Genomic DNA, 8802 nt, shown 5'->3' with positions numbered 1-8802 from the left:
CACTTGGTGTGCAGTTGGCCCCATAACTGTCTCATCAGAACAGCTTTCTCTGCTCCATCTTGCTCGCTTATTTTGTACTTCTTGTTCATGTACATCGCCTCGCTCAGAGTACAAGTTTGCTACATTTGTGAACAACTCACACAATGCTTTTGAAGTGTACTCTTTTGCACCAATCTTCACAGCTGAGTCATCATCGACCTTATCCTTGACACTACCTTGTCCGTTAGCTCTCTCTGATATTGGAGGTGACAAACTGCATTGTATCAATACTCTTCATTTGATCTGCTGTTGGCTCAATTACCTTAGCGAAGGCTTCATGGAGATGAGCTTGCAGCATCCGGGACTTCAAGTTGTGCGCTTTGTCCAGCTCTGGTTTCTGAAGACCTCCAACCACAATCGGGTTTCCTTAATCGTTAACCAAATAGATCTTGCGTCTCTTTACACCTCGAGCATCTACTTCCGGCAGCTATTCGGCATGCTTGTGCTTGATTTTACTGGCAAGTTTTGTTCGAAGCAGATTTCTTTAGAATGAATGGAGGGTTATTACAAAAGGTAACTGACCACAAGTGTTTTATATACTTCAACAAATTTGCAAAAAAGTTATGTAAATGACGTGCAAAAAAACCCTTAAGGAGTTATGAAAACACCTGATAAAAATCTGCACAGGTCACCAATAAAATCCCCTAATAACTTACAAAATTGTTCTCAAAAGCTCTCAGGGTAATCTTGAAAAAGGTGTCCGAACATACTTTTTTCTACGAGATATTGTAGGATCTCGTCAGAATGCATAAACTCACAGAAGAACCCACACAAAAATGGGTTACAGAATAACTTCAAAGATGACGACAAAATACTAAAAGATAGATATAAGAGGTCTATAGGGTTTCAAAAGGTTTCAGTGAATTTTGGAAAAAAATATACAAGCGTCCTTTGAAACCTGACCTGTGTCCAGGTCAAGGCAAAACCGAGCAGTCACCCAAGATGGAAATCTTTTACGTTGGCGCTATGCACCACTAGGGGTAGGCAGGCCATAAGTAATTAAGTATGTCATTTGAAGGAGGTCCATCGAATGCCTGAGCTCATGAAACACCGTTGGCAAAAACACGTTTAAGGTCAGAATACCTTCAAAAAAGGCATACACATTTATCAAACGATCTCAGACGCAATTTGCATTGAGACCAGTAATGGAAATAAGGTACACAAACGGATTACGATTCGAAGAATGACTTACTTAGCTTACCTTTCAGGCTAAAATGCCTGGGCGTCTCAGCCTGAAGTCGTCTCTATTCCACTCGATCCACAATCTGTAGTATTTACAACGGGTCTTCTTGTGGGACTGTTTTACCAAAGGACCATCGTGCACAGGACGAGGACGATGATCAGCCGCCCCTAACAAAGAGAGAAGACGCTGTTTTAACTTTTGAGTCGCCCCTAACATGGAAAACAGACGCTCGGATATGCTGCGCCCTCCGAAGAAGTGTCAACAATTGAAAAGGCCTCAGCTCCATTTAGTAAACAAACCTTGTAAGGCCATTTTGTCGCGAACTGAAGTCCGCCAACGCAAACCAACAAAATGAACAGGTGGGGGAAATTCTCCTCTACCCGATTGTGTCTTAGCTTTGCTAATGTAGGTTTCGGTTCGCGAGAAAATGGCCTTACAAGGTTTGTTTACAAAATGGAGTTGAGGCCTTTTCAATTGTTGGTCTTGTATGTTCTCTCGGGGGTGGATTATCTGATCTTTTCTATCGTTAATCGTACCCTAGCCGGCACCGGGGGAAAGTAGGGATAGGAAGGAGTAACTGGACAAGCTAAAGACCACTTACTGGGGTATTTCTCGTACCTGTAGGTACGCTTATAAGTCCTATAGTCCAGCCGTTTATTAGCCGAAACGAAAAGCTCCGGTGAAAATCTCATTCTAGACCAGCATCTGTCTCCAATGGAAACCTTAGGAAGGTCTATAGAAGAAACCCCATAAGCTTTCCAAAAATCGAGTCAAACACGACATGAGTTAATATTTTTAAAGTCTATCGAAAATCTCCAAATAAGGCCTGTAAAATACCTGCAGAGGTCCTTAAATTGTGTTCCAGGGTCTCTGAAGCAGGCGAATCTCTAGAGTTCTCAGACTTATACCCATGAGAACTCCTGCCTATAGATATGTTTTCACTATTGCTTCGGATGGCTTCTACTTGATCAAACATTCGCCACAGGCTCGGGGTTGGACGGTCAAATTGACTTGCTCCAAGATTGTGCTGTAATATATTCTACCCTGTAAGGTGTCCACGATGAGCAGATCCCTTGAAGTGCCTTTTTATGGTGGTTAGCTCCAACCGATATTATCCTCCGATTAAATCCCTATCAAGTATGTCCGGCTGCCTAGATGTCGACATCAGAGTTCATCAACACCGCCCTAAGCAAACACTTAGCAGAATATGCAAACAGGGACGGTATTAAAAGTTAATCCGGGTTGGAGCTTACCGCCATTAGTGTTTGAAAAGGCTCCAGATCGATCAACTGTCAACGAGTTTCATAGCTGGGCAGGTGAAACGGGTCTCTCCAAAGCAGCTTCCTCAGAGCGAATCGAGTAAAACGGCGCTGAACGGACTGAACTCTTTCAGCTCAATTGCTGTTCCTAGTTCGGATTCCAGACCGAAGAACAGTATTTCAAAATGGAGCGCACCAGGAAACAGTACACTGATTTGAGACAGTAGATGTTGGATGAACTCCTAGCTATCCTGAAGCTTGAAGCCCAATATCCTTGACGCTTTGTCGACAACTTACGTACGAGATGTGTTGCTTGTATGTTAGATGCGAATCCATAATCACTCCCACATCTTTTACGAGGTTCACACGTTCGATTGTTGTGCCCAGGAGTCAATTACTAACGGTTCTTTGTTCCGAGTAAAAGTGATTACTGAAAAATTCGCAGGGTTGAACATCATTCGGTTCAAATTACACCAGGCTTCGAACTGACGTTGGAAGAAAGTGACAGTCATCAATCGAGCGTATCCAAAAGTAATTTAGGCCTATTCTGCGCGGCGTGTGAGGTGAGGTGACACGCTGTCACTTCTGCAGTGACAATTGTCACCTCGCACAGAACAACAGGACAACATTTTAAGATCATCTGCACACGATAGTAGGAAGCCTTTGATGATGAAATTCACCTTATTGAAGTAAAGTAAAAAATCAACGGTCCCGGGTGACTTCCTGGGGGTATTCCTGGCTTGGCTGCATAAACATCCTATGGCAACCATCAGCTCTCAATCAGTGAGATATGAGCGAAACCTTCGCAAGTGTATTAGGCCTATTCTGCGCGGCGTGTGAGGTGAGGTGACAGGGAAGTGACAATTGTCACCTCGGGTGAGGTGACTCTCCATGCAAATCAAACGGAGAGTCAACTGCAACTTGACAATCGCGATGGCATGGACAACCAAAGAAGGATGATGATGATGAGAAACTTGCTTTACTAATGGCGATAAGATGCCGTGTCCTGAGCGCTTACGAGACAGAGATCCAAGCTACGGTAGCGTTGCTGCCCTATTCTCATCGAAAAGGCTTACTGATCCGGTATAAAGTTCTGAGCGTACAGGGTCTGGATGGAGAAATCCGTACAAGTTCATAAGATATTCCCCCTTATTCTGCGCCGCGAGTGAGGTGAGGTGACTCGCTGTCACTAGTGAGGTGATACAAGTCACCGCGAGTGAGGTGACTCTCCATTTGATTTGTACGGAGAGTCACCTCACTCGCGATGACTTGTGTCACCTCACTAGTGACTCGCGGCGCAGAATAAAGGGGATTCAGTGAATTTCGTAGAAGTTTAGGAAATTTTTTATAAGCTATGAGAAAATTATAGAAGTTCAGGGAATTTGTTAGAAGTTTGTGGAATCCCCCGCAAATACAGGGAACTTCATAGAGGCACTTGAAACTTCTTAGGTCTATTCTACGCGGCGTGTGAGGTGAGATGACTCGCTGTCACTAGTGAAGTGACAATTGTCACCTCCGGTGAGGTGACTCTCCATTTGATTTGCATGGAGACTCACCTCACCCGAGGTGACAATTGTCACTTCACCATCACTTCACTGTCACCTCACCTCACACGCGCCGCGTAGAATAGTCCTATCTGATAAGCTCAATGAATCGGAATGAAGTTCATGGATCTTTGTTTGAGTTTACGGAGCTCAATTTAAGCTCAACAAATTTTGTGTTGTCATCCCTTAGATATTCATTCAACACGGCAGGTTGATCAGGGAGAACTGAAAAGATCTCCAGATAATCAACGATTTCAGTTAAGTCCTCTGTACAGGGTTGCATCCACTCACTTAGTTATTAACATTTTTTTATTGTTGGCTCATTGGATGCTATATTGATGTGTTGTTCCTGTTAGTTACATGAACCAGGTTGAAAAGTATGTGATTGACACATAAAACCTGTAAATTTGACTCTCAGAGAGTCACATTTTATAATTTTGTTCCGTGCGGTTCTGCTCTTCTTATGATTCTTGACAGTTACCTATAAACGTGAGACAGGCTTTTTTGTGAGAAACCCATTTAATGATGATGGCAGAGAAGTAAGACTCGATCTGAAGTTCGTCCTGCTTTGTCTTCCTCAGGCTAAATGTAGTGAATCGCGAGCTAACTTCAATGTGACTCGAATAATTCAACGACCTCAACGAACTACCAGGGAGCTCCTGACTGCTTTTTATTCATGTTCTAGCAGCATAAAATCGCACGATTTGCAACGGGAGAAAACTGGCCCTGATTGTAAACTGAAATAAAAACGCAATCTGTCTTTGCGAACAATTTCCAAAATCTCCTATCAGATACTTTTAGGCCTATTCTGCGCGGCGTGTGAGGTAAGGTGACTCGCTGTCACTAGTAAATTGACAATTGTCACCTCGGGTGAGGTGACTCTCCGTGCAAATCAAATGGAGAGTCACCTCACCCGAGGGGACAACTGTCACTTAACCATCACTTCACTGTCACCTCACCCCACACGCCGCGCAGAATAGGCCTGTTTGACTACATTTCACGATACTTTCCAACGATTCCCCTAAGCTGAAAAAAAAAGTTGTAGATAGTTTTGAAAACCATCCTAGGATTGAACCCGAAAAGGAATAAACACACACCAGCGAGCGGTAGAACGAGGGAGGGCAAGGTCAAAATGGAAGCTAGTTTATGTTAAAATTTAATTCTATGAAAAAAAAAATGGAAATCCCCCTAATTGTAAGCTAAGCTCTATTGATTATTATTATTATCATTACATTATTGATACTGATAACAGAAAAAAAAACACATATTAACAAAGAATCAAGACAAGAAACAAAACTCACACAAAAAATACTATATACTTACATTCATATTACATCGCCTCTGTGCCGCCTTTTTACATTTTGATTCTCTAATACCAATTGATTGACGAAAAAAAAAGCGAAAACGAAATGATAATTATATATTTATACCTTAATCGCGGCCTGTGGATGGCGAGGAAAAGGGAAGCATTTTAGGTCCCTCCATCTCCGCCTTCGGAATGGAACAGGACAACCTTATAGGTTTACGTCGGAAGCGTCTGTTTTAAGTTGTGCTTATTGGCATTGGTGTAAGGAAAATGTGGCAGTGCTGCCAGATAATTGATAGAATTGAAGGAACGAACGTGGAACTGCTCGGATCGAAAACCGAAGAAGCGTTCGATACTTTTAAGTGCTTGTATTTTTTGTTTTAACGTGACAAACCCGCCTTGTGTAACATAACGAAGCTTGCTTATTCAGTATTGAGTCGAAACTCCTGTTCCGAGAGCTTATTTCATTCCTAATTTCTAAATTTGCTCTTAAGTCTTAGAGAATCCGCTTGGCAGAACTAACATTAAATAACAGAAGAAAAATCGTACCGTAGCTGTCTACCTATTAAGAAGGAAAACAACCGTACCAAGTAGCGAAAATAAAACAGACACGATAAGTCCCAGTTCGGACAATAAGATGCTTTATTTGAAATCACACATCACAAAAAAGCAAACAAACAAAACAAAACACACTATGAATGAAACGTGAATTGTGCGTTGTGCTTGATATGGACAGTAAAACAAACTCTCCCAAATAGCGGAAACTGTGTTTATACTAGCTCAAACTAACGGTGTTAAGAATCGATGTTCGCAAAAACAAAACAAAAAAGGAATGTGACAAAGACACAGACGGAACAGAGACTGGTTTACTAAAGAAAAAAAATGGTGGTAAAATGTAGTAAAAAACAACTTGAATAAAAAATAAACTAGTAAAGTGCTTAAAGGACATTATTTTGGTAACTGCTTTTTTCCCTTCCGTTGCTTATGGAAAGAAAATACCAAATTTATCAACAATGCGTTGTAAAAATTAACACACAAAAATTAAAAAAAAAACTATATATTAAGTGACGATGAAAACCTTTCTTCGTTCCTCAAATGATCCCTTTCACCAGAAGAAGGCACATTAGAAGCGGAAATCCTTCTTCCACTTGATAGGCAAAATATATGACAAAAAAAAAATACAATTGGAATCGGTTAACTAAATCTCTTCGAACAAAGTAAAAACAACAACAACAACAAAAGTGTATCAAATCTAATCTTAACTAAAATCGCATTATACAATTATCATGATTAATATATTATTAAATCTATATATAGCACAAGCAAGCTTCTGTGATGGGTTTCATTCATATTATTAAAAAAGAAAAACAATCAAGCAGCAAAATCAAGTAAGATCAAAACAAACCAACCTGCTAAATGATGCTTAAGGTGCAGCAGAACATCAAAAGACGGCGACGAAAACAATGCATACTAATGATTGAGGAAACAAACAAACAAAAAATGAAGAAACATCTAGCTGAAACCACACAAAACATACCGAGTAAAATACAACAAAGGAAAGAGGAGATCGAGCGAAGGGAAGAACAAACCAAAAGCGAGCAAGATCAGTTTAGTGTAAAATACAAAACAGATTAGCAAGTGGAATATCAGAAATAAAAATTGATTTCAAATAAAGACAAAAAGAAACAAAGGGAGAAGCTTTTTAACACTGATTTGAGAAATTCCATTCCCCGTAGATGCCCGCCAACGAAGACCAAAACTTTTGTATGGAAAATCAAATTTGATCGAAAACGGAAACTGAGGAAATAATTCGATCGATTTCATACGAAACGTTTATGGAATTTAACCAAAAGAATTTATTTTGAATTTCATACGATAGAAATATGAACGCGCACCTCTGTGCCGTGTCGAATGAACTTAATTCTCCTCTACCAGGGGAACAGTTTAAAGAGACGTTAATAAATTTAAGCGCACCTCTGTTATCATTTATGTTTTTTTGCAATAGACATATAAGGATTTAATAAATGTGTCATATGAAAATGATACGTTATGAGTATGAAATTTACGTTTCATTCGTATATGAATAAGAAACCAGAGGAATACGAAAAGCAATCGAATCAACTATGAAATTCATTGTAGCTATTTGTTTTTTTTTTTTTTTCTTGCAACTTAATTATATACATTTAATTATAAATTCATATTTATTTTATAAACAACGAAAAATTAAACGTTGAAGTGTTGTATTTGAGTTTTTGTATTATAATCAACATCACTCAAAAATTAAGTTTAAAATTTTAAGCGCCGGGACTACAATCTGCCTGGCTATTGACGCCACTGGTTCCAACTTTAACTCAGTTACGTTCGTTATCGCAACAGGATTACAGTAACCGCAGTATTTTGATATTAGACAGATTCTGTGGAGAAATTGATAGTAAATATTTGAAATAATCTTTATATTACCTTCTTACGTTTTTTTTTTCTAGCCATTCTGCAATTCACATCCAAATCAAATCGCTCTTCTGGATCTGGCAGTACGATATAATGGTCGTCATTAAAGCCATGCACTCTATAATTTTAAATATGCAGGTAGAATCCGGAATATTATTTAGAATTCAGCCTCTCAATACAGCCCAAGTTTCCGCCGGAACTTTAACGTACGCTAGTATTTTAGGCTCGTACGCCAAATTGTTTTGTTTTGAACAAATCATACGAGCGTTTCATACGAACGACGTATGATTTTTTTTTTCACACAAGATCAACTCATAAAGTTCATGAGTTATGAATTTTAGGGCCTTATTACGGGTGTCACCACACGGTGATAAGGAAGTGATACTTGTAGAGTTCAGTAATATTATACGTTATACAGAGGTACGCCTCTGTATGGTTGGGCTAGAATACATCCCTGTATTCGTCTAGTAGTATTGGCGAACTATAGGAACGAGAGGATGATCACAAGCGATATCGAGTTAGTTGCGATACGAATATCACTGGAGGTGGACGACAGTAGCTGGTTGAAACAGAACAAACCAAGAGGCATCGGGTGATTCTACAATTTGGCGCAGCCGGTACGATTTTTTTATAGAGATCGGTGACTGGAGAGATGGAGGATAATTTTACTTGGATACGGTACGTAGATGTAATTTCATGAATTGTGTTTAAAGATGCACCTGTGGAAACAAATTATGATGAAGCAAGTCCAGCTAAGAAGCTGCAGTGCTACGCGAGTCCGGTTTTCAACCGAAGCGCTAGAGGAAAAAGCGAGTCCAGTGAAACACTGAAGCGCACTATCACATTGCTAGGCCAGTTGATGAGCTGTAGAGCACAAGCGAGTCCGGTTATCAACCGAAGCGCTAGAGAAAAAAAAAGCGAGTCCAGTGAAATACTGAAGCGCATTAGGAACAACATTGCTAGGCCAGCTGATGAGCTGCAGAGCACAAGCGAGTCCGGTTGTAAACCGAAGCGCTACAGGAA

The sequence above is a fragment of the Ochlerotatus camptorhynchus genome, unplaced genomic scaffold, assembly GCF_037179485.1.
Source record: "Ochlerotatus camptorhynchus isolate MF236.1 unplaced genomic scaffold, CSIRO-AGI_Acam_v1.1 ptg000204l, whole genome shotgun sequence".
Classification (NCBI taxonomy): Eukaryota; Metazoa; Arthropoda; class Insecta; order Diptera; family Culicidae; genus Ochlerotatus; species Ochlerotatus camptorhynchus.
Note: the sequence above shows the minus strand (reverse complement) of the source record.